This window comes from Aedes aegypti, chromosome 1 (genome assembly GCF_002204515.2).
Source record: "Aedes aegypti strain LVP_AGWG chromosome 1, AaegL5.0 Primary Assembly, whole genome shotgun sequence".
In the NCBI taxonomy this organism is placed as follows: domain Eukaryota; kingdom Metazoa; phylum Arthropoda; class Insecta; order Diptera; family Culicidae; genus Aedes; species Aedes aegypti.
The window spans coordinates 131,244,092-131,267,243 of record NC_035107.1 but is presented as its reverse complement, the minus strand read 5'-3'; positions in this window follow the sequence as shown (position 1 = coordinate 131,267,243).

Sequence of the window (23,152 nt, the reverse complement as noted above, 5' to 3'; positions counted from 1 at the left end):
CTCCTCCGCTTGTTCATGTAGATTTCTATTGAAACTCATCCACGTTTTTTCTCAGTAATCGAAAATTCCGTGACGGGTCCTTAAAACAACCAATTTTACCAAGCATTTATTAAAAAGTTTTTCATTATATTTCAATGCAATCTTCAAAAGTTGTTTTGAAATTTTATCATCAGTTTATACTACAGCAAATTTCCCAATATTTCTTTCGATTATTCCTACATATATTTCTATAGAGATTCTGTCTGTTTTTTGATAAATTTCTTCAGAAAATCCTGAGGAATACTATCCCGATATTCATTTTTTTCCGATTATCTTGGCAAATTATTGAGGAAATCTGCTTCAAATTCCTCAAGAGCCCAGAAGTTTTTTTCAGATAACCTTGTTCATTAAAGGTGACCTTTAAACATACTCCAGTTTTACCAGAGGTTGCTCTAGGATTTACTTCAAAAATACCACACGGATTTATTTTTCAGAAAAAAAATCCCACGCATTTCCCAAGAAACATTCCTGGAAGAATTCTTGACAAAAAAAGCTTTCAAGACTTAAGCTAAGTATGCTGTTTCGTTCAAGACAATGTTACGAAAGGTCGACTATGCTCAAATGCAAAACAGCCAAAGTCGCCAGACTAATTGATGCGCCACCCAAAGAAAGTCACACTCAGAACAGCTCAGATTAAACTACAACATGTATTGCTTCAAACAGCGCATCCTTGCCTAGCCTAACTAGCTAATACTACGTAATGTTTGCTTCTTATGCTAGGTCATCAATATTTCTGTCTACTCACGATGGGCCCATCTTGTGATTCTTACTGGTACCGTCCGCTTGATCTCTTGGTGACGTTGAGGTGTGCCATCCGAGTTGCGTTACTGCAGCGCATGCATTGGCGTAATGCTGGTGAATTCTGTGCAGGCGATCGCTCCTGAAACCCGATCTCTCCCAACAGACAATCGTGAAGGGGTAGCCCACGGTAGCTGGTGCTTACTGTGCCAACCGTCTATTCCACTGCTCTTGAGCGTGATCCCGATCGCTATGGTCCAGTGATGTCATGCGTGTGCGGCTCTCTCAATGGGAGCTGCTGAGAATAGAGTATGGGGAAGAAAAGGCCCTGAGGGCACAATGCCGTCAGATCTCATGTCCACTACGGAGGCTAATACAATCTACTCACTCCGATTGTTGGAGGCCTTTTGGTTGTGTGTTGAAAGAGTATGCAATCTCTTCGCAATAGTGGAGATGTGTACTGGAAGGAAAAGCTCAAGGTCAGATACTCGCGTTTCTCCTGAAGCGCATTTCCCTCACCGAGCGTTGTTCAGGCTTTTGCCCTTGAATCTCCTTCCTTGGTGTGAAGAGCTACAGACTCCTCGGAGTGGGCTGTAAGGAACTTGGTATAAGCATCGCATTTCCTGTGTTGTGGTGTAGCATCAACTCACCTAGTAATGTTTAGGTCGCTTTGTGGTAGCCCAACGGCCGTGGATGACATGCATTTGACCAGTGGTGCGATGTGGGTGGAAACCTTCCTGGGTACACACGTGGTTTTCTTCAATCGTCCTGCAGTTCGTCAGATGTCCCGGTGAGCGAATACTGGTCACTATGTGAGGAAGGATTCCACCTTAAGATAACGAGTTGTGATAAGATTACGGCATATTACCAGTCCATATGAGTTTCCCGACGTAGTTCGGTTTGGCAGCCACGACTCACTAGAAGCGCCCAGCACAATTCCGCCATACGCACTTGATCACTGCTCACGCTCTTCTGAGTTTCTTGCCGTGCAATGTAGTCGATCTTCGTGGAAGCGTCGGAAGTGAGGGTACAAAGGCGATTTCAAGATAATTGATGCTCCCAATTTTTTATCAAGCGGACGGCCCATGTATCAAATTTTATATCTACGTCTATGTTTTATATTGTTTTATAGATTCGAGGGGTAATCTGATAATTTTAAATAATTCTTCGCTGCCTGCCAATAACTGAGTGTGAAGCGTAACAACAAGTAAAGAAATCCTTTGACTGAATGGGTCAAGAAAAACGGTCTATTTGATATGACATTTCTTCTAAACTGCATATAGCGATCAATGGAATGTGATTTTCTTGAACATATTTGGAAGCAAATTTTCCACACATTGAGATAAACGATTAGTGATACTTTTCTTGTCAAGAACAAACCAGCTTTGTCTTAAGAAAATCATAAAGAAATACTGGAGTAAATGCTGAAGGTATCTTTAGAGAAATCTATGCAAATCATAAGAAACAATTTTAAATGAAATCCCTAGAAATTTCTGATGAAGCCATTGATTGAAATTTAGAAGATGTTTTGACCGGAAATATTGGAGGATATCCCCGGGAAATCGATGAATAAAATCTTGGAGGAGTTAGGACTTTCTTTGAAAATATATCAAATAAATTTTGGAGGAATTCAGATGAATTCTGAAATAATCTTCGAAGAATTTCCATTTCTGTGGTTCCTCTTGGAAAATCCACGTTGATTTATTTTTTAGGGTATCTTCCCTAAAATTCATTGGAAAACAATCACCAAATCAATTTATTTAGAAATTTCCGGAGTAATATCTGAATGTTTGGGCAAATACCTGAATAAATTAAATTTCATGGGAAAACCATGAGAAAAAACTTCCATGCTTTGAAGAATTAACTCTTATTTTATAGTTGTCATTAGGTTTTGTTTAAAAAAAAACTCGTCAGTCTTCTAAGATTTATGTGTTTTTTTTTTCTGTTGAGCGAAAAAATCGCATGATAATATCGTTAGAACGCTGGGAAACAGTACAATTTCCTCAACTCAACTCAAAGCCGACCAAAATGTAACTTTCAATTCCCAGTTCAGGGTTAACATTTTTCTTTGCTTCACTATGCAAAAATATTTGCCAACGTTTGTCCTACCCATGGTTGCGAACGTGGACGCGCCTCTGATTTCAGTCAATCCCAAACGAAACAACAATGTTGATTTATTCTCGAACCAGAACAGAGATATGGGAAATGCGCAATACAAACGCCTTCTCAATTAATTTTGACACTTATATTAATTACGACTGTGTGTAGTTTATTGGCGACTTGTTATAAACTTGTTCCAGGGATTCCTCATTGATCGTCTGATAGGGTCATGCCACATAATCAAGAAGTATTCATTTACGACCAAAGCAAGTTCAAGGCCCACAACAGAATCAATAGCCTTAAGGGTAACTGGTTCCGATTGGTCTTAATTTATCACTCAACACTTCAAAAGTAATAAAATGAATGAATCAGTTATGTACCCTAAGGGTGTCCATTTTCTCGATGCAGGACGAAGCTCATACTACTAGGCAACATATTTTTCTGAAGCCGAACATGGAGGAAGGAGAAAGAATATCGTTGATTCCAATACCTCTGGAAGCGAACAAATTCCGATATGCTTTGCCGTTCGAACACTACCGATGACCAACGCCCAGGCAGAAGATTTGCATCATCGTGATCAAGATTGGGCATGAGCAATTTTATCGCTCGGGGTCATTTACATAACTTATTGCTTCACTGACATCAAACAAGTTATCCCAGCCACTTCGAGTTGGGGGCTTGATTGATTTGCAATTTTCCCATGAACATGAGAACATGCTACATCTTCACTTATATTTTAAACTATTTGTATTGTTTTTCCTTTTTCTGTGTGCTGGGGTGAACATGACCCTAAAGCACTTTGAAGGGTTGTACTTTTTTGTTAGTGAAACGATTTGTGACTTTGTTCACTCATTAGTACGATTTAAAGACTGGTTAGGCACGTCAAGAGTGGATTATCAATATGTATCTCCTTTTCCAGATCAGCCTAGATAGCCGCGTATTAGCCTAGATAACCGCGTAGCGGTTGATGTAATTGGCTAAACAATTTTTGTTACTAGTTCGTTTATTTAAGACTCAATCGCGTTGTACGCTTTACGGAGCCGAAATTCATTTTTTGTATTTACAATTTATTTACTTTTCAGTACAAAAATTAGTACGGGAGGGAGCCAGGATACTCGTGGCAACTCGGTTTATGGTCACAATTTTGAAAGGGAAAGACATGGTAAGGATTTGGTATAGGGTTCTCTCCAGCTCATCCGGGAGGAATAGCGTGGTAGCTCTTTTGTCGTGTCATGGCGTTGGTACCAATTTCTTGCCAGTATTGGTCTGCCGGATGGCCAGGATCCTCAATCCAACACAAAAGGGACAACACAGAAAAAAACTGGAGAAGAGAACACAAGAGTATTAAACTTTTATACCAGACAAGGGAAGGAAATCGTAAATTGCGACCATATAAATGAAATCTCGGGTGCCCAACACATCTCTAACTGGAACATAGGGTTGTCTACCTCGGGCCGCAAGGGTATCCAAAAGTTGCGCTCTGGAGGCGTCCATATCTGGGCACTAACAAACTACGTGATCGATGTCATCATAACCGGATCCACACCTATTACAAATATAGCTCAGCGCGAGATTAATTCTGTGCAGATGTGCGTTTAGCGAGTAATGGTTGGATATAAGTCTTGACATCACACGAATGAAATCTTGACTTACGTCCAAACCTTTCCACCAGGCTCACAAGGAAACTCTAGGAATGGATTACCTGCTTTGCTCTTGGCCACAGTTGATCAACAGAAGTTTACTCATTTTATTTTGCATCTAACTTTAAAATATCTCCTGAATGGAAGTTTCAATCGAAAAAAATATTTAGTAGGCGTGATAGCCATCATCATTACGCACAACCGGTACCAATTATTTTTTCAAAAATAGTTACCAATTTTGAAAAATAATTCGTTAAATGTGTGTAAAAGATGAAGAAGTGGTCTGCGGTCATTTCTGAGATCATCCCCAAAGCGAAGTTGATTGCTGCCAGTTCAGCAACATAAACCGTGCAAGGTTCCTTAAGTTTTCGGAAGGCGGAAGAGTTTTCATTGAAGACACCGAAGCCAGTGGATCCATTGATATGGGACCCGTCAGTGAAATATCTCCTGTAGGAATCGACATTCTGGTACTTAGAGTTAAAAATACGTGGGATAGTTATACATCGAAGTTGATCTGGCTGGCTAAGAATTATCGGCTGCTCTTCTTCAGTTTCACTCCTGAGACTAAGTAAGGATGGGATTATGAATATGTTGTTTCTTAATTTAACCTATCATTTAGGGGCTGTCCATTAATTGCGTAAGACATTTTTTGAGATTTTTCATTCCCCCATAGTAAGATTTTTTTATTAAAATAAAAAAATAATTGTGTGACGCGTAAGAAATCTCAAACACCTTCCTTCCCCAATACACCCTTACGTAATTAATGGACGGCCCCTTATAGGTTTCGCAATACAGTGTATTCTGTACTTTTTGGGTTTGGCGACTTTTCATTAATACCGAAATGTTTTTTTTTTGCTGGTCTTTTTCATGCTGAGACTGCAAGAAGTTTAATTCTCTCTAGTTTGGGAAGCGGCGACGGTTAGGATAGTTCAGATCAATCTTCAGCTTTAAAAAAGTAGCAGCGATCTTTGAAGACTCATGCAAAATGGTATAGCTCAAATGATGCTAGTTGAAGAACCTTACTTTCGTGAAGGGAACTTCAATCTAGCAATCCTTGTGAACCCAGATTTTGCTATTTTCAGCATAAAATGGCAAACTCGTGCTGTGTCATGCTTCGTGCAAGCGAGCTCGTTAATAGCAAAATCGTTCATTCAATCATTGCTAAGTTAACAACCAGAGATGTATATGCTGTATCGATGGATGTTTCTGTTGGTGACCTCAATAGGATTTTTTTTTATTTTCTTTATTAGTATCATTCCAAACATTATATTCATTTATTATATCTAGGTGTTCTGTGTTAGGCAACACTATCATCCTAATTTGGTAAAACAAATTTAAAATTTTATTATCATTTTATTACCATATTACATTTCATTTACCGTACAGTTCAGATTTTAGACCTTGGACAATCGCCCAACCTTCATGGTATCCACTAGAAAAGAAGTGTTAGACATAACGCACTTCTCGAACATAATCAGTCACGAGTTGATCAATTAGCATTTATCAGATGAGGAATCATTATCAAATCGTCACTACATCATCTTTGAACATTCGAATGTAACGTCGCAAACCTTGCGTTTCAAGAATCGCCGGTCAACTGTTTGGAAACTCTATACTGAATTGGTTGCGACCAAATTTCATGGATCTCTCCGTCCATTGAGAATTCAAGTGCTTTGGATGATGCCGTTGATACTACAACTTCCTCCATTATGGATGTTTTTTAAGAGGTATGTCCTCTGCTGTTTGTGAATACTACAAATGGTACCCCATGGTGAAACTCCAATCTGACTAGACTCAGCAAACAGTGTATAAGGAGATGGAACAGACGCCGTTCAGCTAGATCACAGTCGTTCAATTCGGCTTGCAAGGTTCTTCGTTCTGCTGAACAATCCTGCTGGAAAAAAAAAACCGTTGTACAATGAATTACCAACTTTGATCGCTTTCTGATCTGGAAATAAGGTTAGGGGGACATGGGGCAAGAAGGACACCCGGGGCAATAGTGCCACCTCTAATTTCACGTAATTCAAATCAATTTTTTTATGTTTAACGCAGGATAAGTATAAATTAAGTACTAATTGAGGGTTGTGTAAATATTACAGTAAAAAATGTTTAGTACAAAAAAAAATAGAAAAATGTCTTTAACTCACCAACGCAAAATATGCGAAATATTATAAGAATGTAAGACTGAAAAATAAGGTTTGATTCCCAATAAATACAAAACATATTGATTTTTCCTCACAGTATTGATGATTTTCAATAGTTTAATATAGCTGTGAGGAATTTTTTTTCGAAAAAGTCCTTTTGACATTAAATTTTACATATATAATAACAGTATATCTTATGGGGCAAGAGGGACACCACAATTTTCTCATATAAAATCAGATGAACTTTTATTTTTATTGCTTAATATTATATTAAATCAATGTTTGCTACTAAATAAAATCAAAATAAACCATCTTGGACATATAAAATGGTTTCTGAAATTTTTTACTATTATTTTTACAGTCAAATAAGATGAAAACTAAATTAATTTAATAAAATTACTTTTTTACTATACGTCAACTTTTATCCCTCTGTTTTTATCTTTACTTACTCTACAATTTATCGTTTATGCGGGGAAATAATAATATACAAAATTTGTGGCATTTTGCTCTGGTGGTCTTCTTGCCCCATACGAGTGGCACTCTTGCCCCGTGCCTCGTTTAAAAACCTCATAAGAAGGGACATTTTCAAAAGTCTCAAATCATCATGTGTTTCTTATATTTTTGAAATCTATTGATAACATCATTTAGAACAAGAGGTGAGCCTGCCCCTACACTGGAATAATCTTCAAAAATTGTGCTAATCAACCATGATTTGAACCTATATATCTTAAGGTGTCCTTCTTGCCCCATATGAAATTGATGTCTTGGCAAGGGATGTATAAGATGCTGTAACACGATAAATTATAGCGTGTAATCGAAAACATACAACCTTTACCGTTCTGCGGTTTATCTAACACTAAATTCGTTCGTTTGCCTGCCCATTATGAATCGTCTTTCTCATTTATCTCATCTGTCCTTGGATCTCTCGGGCGATCGGCAACAGAAGGGTTGGAATATCGAGAATGGTCAGTTTTAAATCTGTTCATCGCGAGCACTCGGTGAACGCCAGATTGTTGCTCGTCACAACTCCCCCCCTCAAGGCTGTGAGGTAGATCATCGAACGAATCAGCCGAAATCTCAGTATCGCTCTCCGCAGTTTCTGCCTTTTCCACGTCATCAATAGTATTATCGTCTCCTACTTCGTAGCTACAATTGTTGAGTGTGATGCCCTTATCGGCTTGGTGTAGATTCCTAGCCTTCTTCACTGCGTTGACTATACGATCGTATTCAAGCAATACGAGATAAACATCCTCTGTATTTGAATAGTGTTTCAACCGTTGTTGAATATGGAATGGAAAATGATCCAAAACAATCTGTATGAATTGTTGATCACTCGGTGAAGCAGTAAGGTGAGAGACTCTTCGGAGTAATCCGATGAAATATTTCGCCATTTTCGACTTCGTTCCCATTTGTCGATACGTGCCGTAGTAGAATTCCTCACGAATGCGTCTCTCGATATCTGCATTCTAATATCTCCGCAGAAATGACGTTTTCAACTCGATGAAGCTCTTGTATCTGCGCCCAAACACATTTGCTCAAATTCGTGCATCTTTTTTCAAGCTAGCAATAAAAAGTGTTCGTTGCATTACATCACTTACAAAATAACAAGTTTTCAATTCACACATGTATTGTTCAAAGTCCATTAGAAATTCAGGAGGTGGATAACGGTACATATTTTCATCAAACACTGGAGCTCCTACATAGTAACTTTGGTAGTTCATTTTGTTCACAGTGACGATATAACTGTTGTTCACTTTTATTGAACATTGTTTTTCGAAAGGATAGTTTGTATCCCGGTTGAGCCCCCACGTTGTAACACGATAAATTATAGCGTGTAACAAGTTTTAATAGTAATAAACTTTATTGAATCGAAAACGTACAACCTTAGCCGTTCTGCGGTTTATCTAACACTAAATTCGTTCGTTTGCCTGCCCATGATGAATCGTCTTTCTCATTTATCTCATCTGTCCGTGGATCTCTCGGACGATCGGCAACAGAAGGGTTGGAATATCGAGAATGGTCAGTTTTAAATCTGTTCATCGCAACCACTCGGTGAACGCCAGATTGTTGCTCGTCACAATGTTGAAAGCACTGCAGTAGCGTCCTCGGAAACATCCTCAAATTGTCGTATTGTCGATTATTCGTACTAAATCAAATATTGTACGATGCTACGAGATGAATTAAGAGATTATAGCAAGTATGTGGTAAATACATTAGGAAATATTTCACAAATAAGTTTTCAGTACACATTTGTTGGCCCTGAAAAGGGCCGATCGAATTGTTGAATTCGAGTAACACAGACACATTTTGACGGCGCACTGATTGAAATCCTTCTCGCCCGATGAGGTTTGCGGTGGCGATGGCGATGGGCGTTCGCCATTTGGCTGATTTTCTTCAGCCATCTCGTACAAATCTTGCGTTAGCGTACCGATTTTTAGTCAATTTCACAGTTTCCCGGGACTTCACTTCACTCCGTTCGTTTAGGGCTGCGATGGTGGCCACAACAATCTCAGTCCCCTGTGGACTGCTCCCTCTTCTTCCTCTTGATGGCTTTGGCTTCGGACGGCATCTTCTCTCGGCCGGTCGACGGATTTGATTTGAGCAAAGCAAGACAAACGGGGGGTTCGCTATCGATGTCTGTGCCTGTGAAGCACGCCCGGTCAGAGCAAGCCGATCTGTTGCCTGCTGAGATGCGATCCAAGCAATCCAAGCAAATGACGTCAACTTTTCTCTAGCACCACTATTTATAGATTTGTTTGAAATCAACATTCTCTTTTAAAACAGTTATTAAACTATTTGGACAGGTATGCGAGATTCCCTAAGTAAACAACATGAATTTTTGATGCCTTGTCTGTCGATTGAGGTGCAATTCAAGGAATTTCGTTAAGCCAGCAAAAAGTTATAAACGTTTAAAATATTTCATGCCAACGTAAAGCTCTTGGTTTTAAAATTCCAATTTCACTCCTGTATAGAGAAAAAGACGTAGTCCCACGTTAAAAAAGAAACATTAGTAATAGTATTTATGTAAGTTCATAGATTTGTAGCCATTATATTTCAATTTAAAGTACAAAGCTTGGCTGTAAAGGTGAAAACTAGGGCCAGATTTCGCATTTCTCTGAATTTCACGAAATAGTCGTGATTTAAACCTAAGATCAATATAACCCCTAATTACAGATTGCGATTACCTTTCTCACACAGACAAAGGTTAATAAATTCAAAACTTCAAAAATAGTTGATCGTATCATCACGTGAAACCACGTGCGATGTCTTAACATGCCAGGGCCTTCCTTAGCCGAGTGGTGAGAGTGAAGCCAAAGCACAGCCATGCTGAAGGTGTCTGGGTTCGATTCCCGGTCGGTCCAGGATCTTTTCGAAAAGAAAATTTCCTTGACTTCCCTGGGCATAGAGTATCATCGTACCTGCCACGCGATATACAAATGCGAAAATGGCAACATTGTCAAAGAAAGCTCTCAGTTAACACTCCAGTCGTCGCGTTGTTGTTTTTTGTACAACACTGGTGGAAAACCTCGCTCTTCGGTCACAACGGCAGCGTGGTAATTCTGACGGTGGCTAATCGCGCGACAAGTGGAAGGTTTATAACTGTGGATGTACTCATAAGAACACTAAGCTGAGAAGCAGGCTCTGTCCCAGTGAGGACGTAAATACCAAGAAGAAGAAGGAGTCTTAACATGATCTGCAGTTGTAATCTGAGGAAATCTGAAGCAGAACAAACATGTCTTATGTACATGTAACATGTACATGACACGGTACAGCCAAGTAACAATTCTTGTACACCAGAAAAGTGGCGCTAAGCTTCATGCTGGTCTTTGTGCTTACATTATTTCAGCATTGCACGCACCACAAATCAGTAGATTACGTATGCATTCAAGCTACCAATTTCCAATGGTAATAAACAGTATGATAATTCATTTTGCTGACACTTTACACAAGTTGCTCCGCATCATCATCAGCACCTATGCAAGAAAAATTCCACCGCGTGCCACAGTCAGTTGCTAGTTTGTCGTCAGGAATAATTGCGGCATGTATGAATGTAAATCTTGACTCCTTTTCCATATTCTATAACTGGCCATTCTGGTTGCAATCCGTATGGAAAGAATCCTCGTGGGAGGAACTGCATTTGGATAAAGCGATCGTTTAACTTTTTTTCTGCGTGAGGAGCCACAGAAGATTACAAGCTGTCAAATAAAGTGATAAATAATCCAAAGCCGAAGAATCCCAGCAAGAATAAACACATCCGCTAACAAAAGTTGCAAATAATAGCGCTGTCATGGGTGGTATGCCATACTTTGAGGGCACACGCAAGTAAATTGCCTCGGTAATCCATTAATACTCGATAACAGCGTTTGCGTTTAATAAATAAAAAGCTACAGCGTTGAACTATCTTTTACATAGGGTTACCCGGTGACACAATAAAACGTGATACTATAGAAGTGTTGCTGACTATATAAAATTCTATGCTTGTTTAATTGGCATAGGCTTTTTTCGTCTAATTAATCATTTGTTTAAATAAAGAAGTACCGTAAAACGGGGTAACTTTGATAGTTTTTTCGAAGAAAACTTGAATATTTTTGCATGCTGTTTCAAAGATTTACAATTTATATTTTTAAAACAAGTACTGGCATCCTAGCTTTCAATTACAGTCGATAAATTGGCAAAAGATTTATTTTGAATGGATATATAATTTTTCATATAATCGAAAGTCGGTTTTCTGTTTTGGGGTAACTTTGATAATGGAGTATGATTCGAACAAAATTGAATGAATAACGAACATTTGTAGGGCATTGCATACCTCTAGGCGTTTAACGTTCTATGGAAATTTCTGACTTGGATAACAAAAATGGTCCCAGTTTGTGAAAATGCTTTTCGCTAAGAGATTTGAGACCGTATTCAAGTTCTATGATAACTAGGCTGTCAAAGATAAGTGGCCAACTATTCAAAACTACATCAAATAGTGATAGTAGAACAGATTGTTTGTAAGCGTTTCGAGAATGCTAAAATTGTGTAATTTTTTTAAATTCGTATAAAAAGACTAAAATGTTCTTGAATCAAATGAAAACCGCTCTTACATGAAGTGTCATACTAATATTCTTCAGTTTTGCATTCGTTTTGCTTAACTGATTAACAGAAGTTATGATATTTCGTTTAGTATGTGGTGGGTTACGCACTATCAAAGTTACCCGCATTATCAAAGTTACCCCGTTTTACGGTACCGTAAATTCGGGTGAAATTGATCAGAAGGTTGAAATTGATCACCATGTCACGCGATTTTATTTCTTACTAATAACCAAAACCAATGCAACTTGTAGTAAATGAACGTTGTTTGTCTTAAATATTGTACATTTGTGGGTTGTGAAGTTTTTTGTGTCAAAGAAGGTTAATTTCCATGAAAATAATGTAAAATTTCAGAATCATGTTTGGTGTGGTATTGACAGACATCCATGAACTTCTAGTTCTAAGCAAGGATGTGGACATTGTGTCAGTCTGAAAGTTTGTGAGAATGCTTAAAATATATCCCCAAGATTGATTTAACCATCAAAATTTGTACCAATTTGCTTGTTTTATTTAAAAAATTGAATTTCTGTTACATGTCACGAAATTCCTTAGAAAAATGCCTACATTTAGGGGTTTTCCGCGGTATTCTTGTAATTTAATTATTGATTATATCTATAAATATGGTCGTGTTAAGAATTTGGCAAGCACATTCGGATTCAGGAGATCCAAATTAAGTATGTAGAGTTGATTTCAAAACTAACAATAATCACAATGACAAGTGATCAATTTCACCCCGATATGGGATCTCCCGACTTTTTATTTTAGAGATGATTTTTAGCGCTTACATCACATTTGTTAGAAAAATTCAGTACATGAGCCAATGAGATTCACCGTCGTACTTGTTTTTCTACGTTTAATTGTAATGTGTTAACGGTATTTTAGGAAGCAGACCAGAAAAAACATGAAAAATGATCAATTTCACCCGAAATTACGGTATATTATCATGGAGTAGCTCTAGATACGATGGGATTGGAAACTACATAATTAACTCATACATCTGTGAATATTCCCAAGTGAGAAAGTCGCAATAAAAAAATTATGCAAATCGGAAAACGACGCTGATTATTCAAGATTACCAACCCTAGCGAAAGAAAGTTATTCTCGTGACAGGCATCTCAGCGTGTGTGAAGGATAAATAACCTGAAGAACAAGCCATTACTCTTGGAACAGCTATTAGTATTGTAAGTCGTACATCAGGCTATTGGAGTGTTGTATTGATAATATAATAAGTCTCCTGTTATTTTTTGAAGCATAACTAAACTGATATATATCAAAACCCGATCCAAAATTTGAGGTCACTCTTCGTAAAAATGATGTTTTTGGTGTCATTTGGGACTGATTTGGTGTTATTTGAGAGAAGTCTGTGTGTCAGCTCTCAGTTAACAACTGTGGAAGTGCTCATTGAACACTAAACTGAGAAGCAGGCTCCATCCCAGTGAGGACGTAATGCCGAACAAGAAATCGAATGATTCTCCCAATATTGGCTTGGGCACATAAATGTTTCAAGTTCGCAGTAGACAATTGATTTGTACAAAATCAGCTCCTCGTCGGCTCACTCGTTACCGTTATACCATAATTCCATTCAAAACAGCTTCAGCTATTTACGCCTCATAGCAGTTCCGTCAGGTATAGTAAATATTCCTTTACCCACATCAAAATAAACGTAGAGCAAATCATATAACGATTTGATTTATTACCACACCATAATTCACAAAATTAGTTCGTTGAACCACGCCCCGAGCACTGCCCAAACTGAGCCATCGCAAAAACCTGATTTGACGCCATTTGAAGAAACGTCAAAACGGTAGATCATAATAATTGTATCAAATACTCATAATAGAACCCGCCTCAGTAGGAGCGGGTTTGTGTCACAATCTTATTGATTCATCGCAGCAGTATGCCAAAGAATAACAACTCAATCAATGAAATATTATCATTTGTGTGCAGCGCGTTATGTTCTCAGACGAGGAGAAGATATAGAGCTAGTTTGACGAATTCATTCATTCCGAACGAAGCATTAAGTAGTCCACTTTGATCTCCATCAATTATTTAAATAGAACTCTGCAAACCAAACGAATATCAATAATTCAGGTTAATTTATAAAAAATATTCATTCAGTAATATACGAAACAATACAAAATTTCGTTAAATTAATAGCTGAGCTTATGACGAAAAAATTAAATCGAAGGCTTTTTTTTGTATTCAAAATTGAAGCTTGTAACACTATATCAAACCTATAAGCGACTGCCTATACCCACGTGGGTTAGGGATGGTAATTTAATTATATCACGCTTAATTCCAACTTTTGACGTAGAACTAAGTTTTTCTTCTCTGCTTTTAGACTTAAGATCAATTGTCATTAGGGTGTGAACTTCACCTGTTGACTAAAGCAGCAAATAAATAAATAACAAGTTTAAAAACTGTTTTGTAAGAGAACGTTGATTTCAAGCAATCTATAAATAGGGGTGCTAGAGAAAAGTTGAAGTCATCATCTCAGCCAGTCATTCCGAATCGAACTGCCGTTGTGAACGGTTGTGTGTTCTGTTGAGTTGCGAGACACAAGTTCGAATTCTCCCCCGTTCGTGTGCGAAGTGCACTTTTCGCGATTTCCCGCTCCCGCGACTGCTCTACGGCACTAACCTACCTCCTTGGGGTGGCTAGCCAGAAGGCATCTCTGCAAGCAGAGCAACCGCGGCCCATAGCGATGGGTCGCAATAGGAAGCAAAAGGCGGACTCCGCCTCGATCCCCGCCCCGCTGGCCGACAGCGGGCAGACCAGCGCGCCGAAACGAGCCAGGAATGAAGATGCCAACCCGGCGGCATACAGCAAGTTGCTGGCAAACAACCAGTTTGCGTCCCTGCCTGTGGACCAAGCCCCCCCCGGGCGCGAAAGTTCCCCCCTCTTCACGGCGTCGAAGGACCTCTCGGCGCTCCGGTCCGAGCTAGCGGCCAACAACATCCGACCGCTATTCAAGCTGTGCCATACCGGCACTAAAATCATGTGCGCTTCGGGCGCCGACTTCGACAAGGCCGGCAAGCTACTGAAGGCAAAAGGGGTGGAATTCTACACCCACGATGCCCCCGGTAGCAAGCCGTTGAAAGTTCTCGTCCGAGGGCTGCCGGAGTTCACCCCGGAGGCCATCATCGACGAAATGAAGGCGGCTGGACTCAAGCCGACGAGTGTGTTCCCCATCCGGCGAGCACAAGGAGGACGACACCGGGACCAGCTCTACCTGACCCATTTGGAGGAGGGGTCTACCACCATGGCGGGCCTGACGAGGGTGAGAGCGCTCTTCCACATCGTGGTGGAATGAGAGCGCTACCGCCCGAAGAAGAGAGACGTGACGCAGTGTGGCAACTGCCTCGCGCTCGGTCACGGGACACGAAACTGCCATATGAAGCCCCGCTGTGGCAAATGTGCCGGTGCGCACGCCACTACGACTTGCCAACCGATGGAGGGCACCGAACCGAAGTGCGCCAACTGCGGTGCAAACCACGAGGGCAGCAGCCGAAACTGCCCCAAACGTGCGGAATTTCTGGCAATCCGCCAGCAAGCATCCGCCAAGAAGCTGGGACGGCAACGCCAGCGCCAACCACCTCCACCGCTGACTGAGGAGCACTTCCCGACGCCCCGGTACTAAGTGCCCAATCTGCCACCGCTTCCATCAACCCACCGGCAAGCATCCCGCCAGCCGGCCCCTTCCGTTCAGCATCGCCTCGCGGCCGCCGCCGCCGCCCCACCGGTGCAGAATGCGCCCCCTCCTGTATGGGGGAATCCTGGACGCAGTGCCCCCGACACTCCTCCCTCCGACGACGGCTCCCTGTATACTCCGGAGCAAATGTTGGAGTACACCAGGAACTTGTTCCAACGGCTGCGCGCCTGCCGTTCCAAGTCGGAGCAGATCAACGCCGCCAACTCGGTGGTATTCGCCTTTCTCGCCAAATATGGCCCGTGAGGCCACCACCAAGATCCTCAACTGGAACGCTTGCTCCCTCCGGAGCAAAAACCGAAAGTTGTCCACCTTCCTGGACCAGGAAGGCATCGACATAGCCGTGATAACGGAGACGCACCTCAAGCCGGAAGCTAATATCTTCATCCCCAACTTCCGGCTCGTGCGGCTTGACCGATGCGGATCCGAAGGTGGAGGCGTTGCGATTACTCTGCGGAGGAACGTAAACTGCTCCCTGCTGCCGAGCTTCCAACTCTAAGTCATCGAGGCCGTAGGTGTTCGGGTGGAAACCTCCATCGGCCCAATTACGATCATCACGGCGTACTGCCCGAAGCAAACCAACATCAACGACGGAACATCGGCGGCCCTAAAGCAAGACCTCGTCAAACTGACACGGCGGCAGGGGCAGTTCATTCTGGCTGGCGATTTGAACGCAAGGCACGAGTCCTGGGGAAACCCCCGGCGAAATAGGAACGGCCTCATCCTACAACAGGACCTGGAGGAAGGCCACTACACCATCCTGAGCCCGGATTCACCCACCCGCCTGAGCCGGTCCGGGGCCCATGCGACCATTGATGTCTTCCTGACCAACATGGCCGACAACATCTCCCAACCGGTCGTTCACCAGGACCTGAGCTCGGACCACTACCCGGTGGTGGCAGAAGTTGGTTCCCTGGTCAACCGGCATCGGGTCACCCGGCGCAACTACCAACTAACATCCAGTACGAGGCTCCCCTGGCGTCCGCTGAAGACATCGATCGGCACCTGCAGAGTGTCGAAGAGGCCATCTCCGTGGCCCGAGAACAGCATGTACCAGCATCTGGTCAGGTAGGCAATACCCTTTTTATCGATCGTGTTACCAAAGATCTCATTCGTTTAGGGAACACCAAACGCAGGCAGTACCAACGCTCTGGTCTGCCTGCGTTGAAAAGCGAAGTCAATCGCATATCCAAAATAATCAAGGCCAGAATGGTGGACCTCAGGAACGATGATTTTTCCAACAAGATCCGCTCCAAACCCAGACCTATTCCACCGCTGATCCCATTAGAGAACACCGACTCTTAGGATCGCTTGATAACCCCTGCGGAGAAGGCTGCTGAGATAGGTCGGCATTTCGTCAGCTCCCACAATCTAGGGCTAGACATTCCTAGCCCACACGAAGCTGCTGTTCCCGAACACGCAGCTAACCTACACCAATCTCCCAACGACTTCTCGGAGGAGTTGGAGATCACTGCTGACGAGTTGCTGGCCTATCTCAAAACATCCTATGAAGGCCCCAGGTTTCGACAACATCCTGAACTTGGAGCTCAAGCAATTGAGTCTCCAGTTCTACCAACATCTGGCACTGATTTTCAATCAGTGCCTTCGACTTAGCTACTTCCCTTCGTCGTGGAAGTCAGCAAAAGTCATCCCCATTAAGAAACCTGGGAAGGATCCTTCCTCCCCCAAAAGCTATCGACCCATCAGCCTTCTCTCAGGGTTATCAAAGCTTTTTGAAAAAGCGATCAACAGACGGCTGCTTTCGGCAGCCGATCAAAACAACATCTTGCTCGAAGAACAGTTTGGATTTCGACGCGGTCGTTCAACCGTGCACCAACTGACTCGAGTAACCAACATCCTCTGGCGGAACAAGTCCCTTGCCAAATCCTCCGCCATGGCGTTGCTCGATGTTGAAAAAGCATTCGACAACGTCTGGCACGACGGCCTGGTGTACAAGCTGCACCGATACAATCTTCCCACCTATTTGGTGAAAATCATCAAAAATTATCTGTTTAACAGGACGTTCAGGGTTTCCCTTAATGGAGTCAACTCAGATCCTCACAACATCCCCGCAGGTTCCACAGGGCAGTATTTTAGGTCCCCTACTATACAACCTGTTCACCTCGGACATGCCTCAGCTCCCTGAAGGTGGCTCTCTGTCACTGTTCGCTGACGACACATCAGTCGTTCTCGCTACAGAAGCAGTGGACGCAGTCGAAAACTGGATGTACGAGAAGAAACTGGTGATAGCCCACCAAAAAAACGGAGCTGTTGCTTATCAGCAACCGAAAAGTGGTGCAGAAGGCTGAGATTACAGTGGGAGAACACACCATAGCCTCAAAGCGGGAGCTAAAACACCTCGGTGTAATGATCGACGATCGGCTTAACTTCAACTGCCATGTCGATCACGCGTGCGAGAAAGCAGCGAGGGCAGCCACGGCGCTGTCCAGGATCATGCCGAATAACTCGGCGATTTGCAGCAGTAAGCGGAGGCTATTGTCTAGCGTGGCTACGTCGATCCTGAGGTACGCTAGCCCGGCGTGGGGAACCGCAATGAAGACAAAGAGGATAAGGAGTGCTACGAAGCTAGTAGTACTAGAGGAGCCCGGAAGACTGCCCGAGCCGACACGATGGTGAAATGGCAACGCGAGTGGGATACCGCTGAGAAGGGAAGGTGGACTTATTGCCTTATTCCAAATCTGGCGAAATGGGTGAGCAGATCCCATGGAGAAGTCAATTTCCACTTGACGCAGTTCTTGTCAGGTCACGGCTGTTTCAAGAAATATCTGCACAGGTTCGGCCACGCAGAGTCGCCGCTCTGCGCTGAGTGCCCAGCCGTAGAGGAGTCGCCGGAACACGTCATTTTCGAGTGTCCACGTTTTGCTGCGGAACGTAGCGAAATGACAGCGGTCTGTGGTGCTGACGTAACCGTAGACAATGTAGTGGATAGAATGTGTAGCGATGAGGTGATGTGGAACGCGGTGAACATGGCGGTGACGAAAATAATGTCATTGCTTCAGCGGAAGTGGAGGGAGGAACAAGCAAGTGCGCGCGGCGACAACTCGGGTCGGGTTGTATACTGCCCGAGCCGCGCATAAATGTTGGAGAGCTAAATGGCTCCCGGTCGGTTTCGGGGGATCTTCCTACGTCGGGGAACTCTCTGTCGGAGTAGGATGGATCCGCCGTCGGGGACCATTCGAGTAGAGCGCGAGATGATGGAGCGCTAAATGGCGCACGCGGCGCGACTGGAATAGGCTAGATCCACCGCCGGGGACTAGACCGAGTAGAACGCGACGTAGTACTGGTTCTGGGTCGTTGAGGCGCCGGTGAACCGGAAGTCAGTCCCCAACCGGAATCGCCGAACCGACCTCGGCACCCAACCGGTAGGTAGGCTTGATCCACCGTCGGGGACAAGACCGAGTAGATCGTGGAAAAGCACCGGAAATTGGTCGTCAGGGCACCTGTGAACCGGAAGTTATCCGCCAACCGGAATCGCAGGACCGACCTCGGCACCTATCCGGGCAGTATCGGTACCGGAAGAACTTCCACCTCCGGGGAACTCTTCGTCGGGGTAGGGTAGATTCACCGCCGGGGACTATCCGAGTAGTGCGCGAGAACCTGGAGTGCTAAATGGCACGCGTCCAGCACCGAGAGAACTTCCTTCGTCAGGGAGTTCTGGCACCCATGGTATCGTGAGCCGAATGGCTGAATATGGCATGTTTAGATAACAAATTAGGAACACTAATAAATTATTAATGGGAGCCGAAGGGCTCAGCATGGCATGGCATTCGCTGATAGCGAAAATTTAGGAACTAACAAATTAATGATGGAGCCGAAGGGCTTAATGAAGGGTGTGCGTAGCATGTGTCGCCTCTTCTTCGAAGTAATACCGCAAGGTGGTGCCGGAGAAGAATTCTTTACGGTGACGGTGTACCTAGGAGACTGTTTTTTAGTGGGTAGGCGCCCCATTGCGAATCCCACACAGTGCCAAACCATACACTGTGGCATGAGCGTGAATAAATACAGGCCAGTCTTAAGAAGATTATTTTTAACTCCAAGAGATGCATAAAAAAAACATCAATCTTCTACAGCGGCAGATTCACGAGAGCACTAACATCTCGACTCCAGAGAGGCCTGAACGTCTTGTCAGATTATTTGAACAGCTGGAAGATCTGTATCAACGCAGCGAAGACCCAGGTCATCCTCTTCCCCTATTCCAAATCCCCCAGACTTGTTCCGGCTGAGGATTGTAAAATCACCCTCGGTGGATCAACGGTGGAATGGTCTGATGCAGCCGACTACCTTGGGCTAACGTTAGACAGCAAGCTTCTCTTCAGACAGCAGGTTGACAAAACGGTCATTAAAAGCAACATCTTGCTCAAAGCATTGTACCCCCTGATCAACCGGAAGTGAACTCTGTCTCTGAAGAATAAGCTTGCTGTTTACAAACAGGTCATTCTTCCAGTAATTGAATATGGCGTACCAATCTGGGAGAGTTGCGCTAAAACCCACCATCTGAGACTCCAGAGGACCCAAAATAAGTTCCTCCGGATGATCCTCAACAGAACGAGGACAACCGAGATCCACCGTCTGGCTGAGATCAAAACATTAGAGGAGCGCTTTGGTGACTCGATCAAAAAATTCAGGGCTCGTTGCCACCAATCTGGCCAGCAGGTCATCCGGGACCTCGTCCCCCCCTAGGTTATCAAATTTTATTATAGTCTTGTAAATAGTAGTTAGGTTATAAAATTCTTCTTTTTTCAAAACTACCAGAGCCAATTAGGCCAAAATAATAACTAGGGTAAAACCATTTTATTTTTTAAAAAATCCACCGAAAGTCACCATCGCAAACAAAGCTGAAGGACCACTCTGGTCAAACTCTTAAGTTGTAAAATAATTTTTGTAAAACACAATGGAAAATAAACATGAATTTAATGCAAATAATGCAAAAAAAAGTTGAAGTCATTTGTTTTAACTCTCCGATAGGCTCGCATCTCAGCAGGCAGGTATCAGGTATCAGGTATCAGAAAGCCGGCTCCAAAGGCACGTTCCCCACCAGTTGGGAGATTTGTGCCATCGCCATATTTGAGCCTATTTCATCATCTACCCGATGGGAGAGGAAAGGGAAGGGAAAGATGGGAGGAAATAGGAGTGGGGTCCCTTGAAGAGGGAAGATCGCATAAGCGAAATGAGAGCATGTAGCTCCATACCACAATGGGTTCAAACAGCGCCCTAAAAAGGGCACTGCAAAACGCATGAGCGTAAAGAGAGCCTATAGCTCATTACCACAGCGGGTTAAGAATAACAGAATGTCCTGAAGATTCAGGCTTCTGAATTCAGTTTCACTTAATAAGTGTTTACCAAGTAATTGGAATCGCATTTGCGCAAAAACTGGACAGTTACATATCAGGTGATACGAAGTTCCATAATCGGAGTCACAACTATCACACACAAATGAGTCAGCACGCTGAATATTTGCCATGTGATAGTTGAGTCGGCAGTGGCCTGTCAACGCTCTGACCAAGAGACTGCAATTCTGCTTTGACAGATTTGTTAAATACTTCGCCACCTTTGGAGATGGCTCAGTAATAAACAATTTTGTTTGACGACACGACTCCAAACTATTCCAATATTGCTTGTGCTGAGTTGCCGCCCAAGAGTTTATCTGAAGCTTCACCCAGCACTTCGAAATTGGAATAGCCGGCTCAGGGCCAATGAAGTCATGCGATGCTCCATCGCGAGCTAGCTCATCAGCCAATTCATTTCCAGCGATGGAAGAATGGCCAGGTACCCATACAAGGTTTACAGAGTTGACTGAATTCAGTTCCTCAATTTGAGTTCGACATGCGATAACAAGCTTCGACCTTGAGTTGGCCGAAGCGAGAGCTTTTATAGCAGCCTGACTATCTGAACAGAAGTATATGACTTTACCCATTACGCGCTGTTGGAGTGCTGATTGCACTCCACACATAAGAGCAAATATTTCCGCCTGAAAAACGGTGCAGTTTCTACCAAGTGAGTAAAACTGATTCAGCCTTAGCTCACGAGAATATACTCCTGCACCAGCTCTACCTTCAAGAAGGGAGCCATCAGTGTAACATACTATATTGCTTGATATACTTCTTTCCAAATAGCCAGACGTCCACTCTTCCCGTGAAGGGAATTGTGTGGTAAATGTCCTGTAAGGAAAGTTACAAGCAATTGTGAGATCACTTGGAGCAAGGACAATTTTGTCCCAATTCACCAAAAGTGGAAACAACGAAGTGTGTGTAGATCTACGATTCACTGGATTTTTCTCCAGTAGATCCAGTACCCATAAACGGTAAGAGCAAGAAAGTGCTTCTTGTTTAAGATATATGTGTAGTGGCGCAACGTCGAAAAGGGCCTCGAGCGCTGCTGTGGGAGTTGTAGAGAACGCACCAGACATCGCCATCAAGCACATCCTTTGGAGATGGCCCAATTTTGATTGGATTGTTCTCACTTCGCCCTTTTGCCACCACACAAGACATCCATATGCCAATATTGGCCGAACAACTGTTGTGTAAATCCATTTGATATATTTGGGTTTGAGGCCCCAAGTTTTACCAAAGGTTCGCCGGCATTGACCGAAGGCCATGCAAGCTTTTTTGACTCTGAAATCAATGTGAGGTGTCCATGAAAGTTTGGAATCTAGAATGACTCCGACATACTTTACTTGATCAGTCACATTAATCTCAGTGCCAAAAAGACGTAAAGGTCGAATTCCATCGCGGTTTCGTCTTTCCGTAAAAAGAACAATAGATGTTTTATTCGGGTTAACCGAAAGGCCATATTGGCGACACCAACTCTCGACTACCTGAAGAGCACTTTGCATCAGGTCGAATAGGGTGCTTATGCACATACCAACTATCAGAGCTAGATAGTCGTGACTGTGGCTGCGGCAGAACCCGTGAAATTGAAGGTGCCGAAGTCTACCCAGACGGAGCCCTTCGTCTTCGCGGGTAGCCCCAAAAGTGCGGAAGCGAATGCTTACAACAAGCAATCGCAGAAGCGCGCGAGGCAGCCGTCAGGGGAGGAGCTACCCGGCGGCGCTCGCAAGGCCAGGCGGATATTAACCCCGAAAACCGGCAGAAGTGCCGGAAAATCGGACCCCAGCCAGGCGTCCCGGAAAGCCGAGAAGGGTGGGCCCGAAAAGGCTGGCCCCTCACGGAGTGATGGGAACAGGGGGTTGCGACCTTTGAGAGGTCCTCAATCACCACAGGTTAGGGCGGATCAGGGGGGGGACGCCCCCTGGACAACCGTAGTGAGAAAGAAGAAGAAGGAGAAGCAGGAAGTTCAGGAGCGCAGGGATACCAGGCCTAAGAAAAGTAGGAGGGTAGGTGCCAAGCGCGAAAAGGGTGATGCGATCATCATCAAGACGGAAGAGTCCAAGTACTCGGAAGTCCTGAAGGCGATGCGCAGTGACGCGAAGCTCGCAGATCTTGGAGCCGACGTACGCAGTGTCAGACGCACTCGTACAGGTGAAATGATTCTCGAGCTTAAGCGCGACAAGGAGCGCAAGGGCGCCGCCTACAAAAGTTTGGCGGAAGAGGTCCTTGGCGAGGGTGTCGAAGTGAGGGCTCTGACGCAGTCAGTGACTCTGAAGGTGATGAACCTTGACGAGATCACCAACGCAGAAGAGCTCGTCACAGCACTGCGGCAACAGTGCGAGATTCAGGTGCCCACCGCTG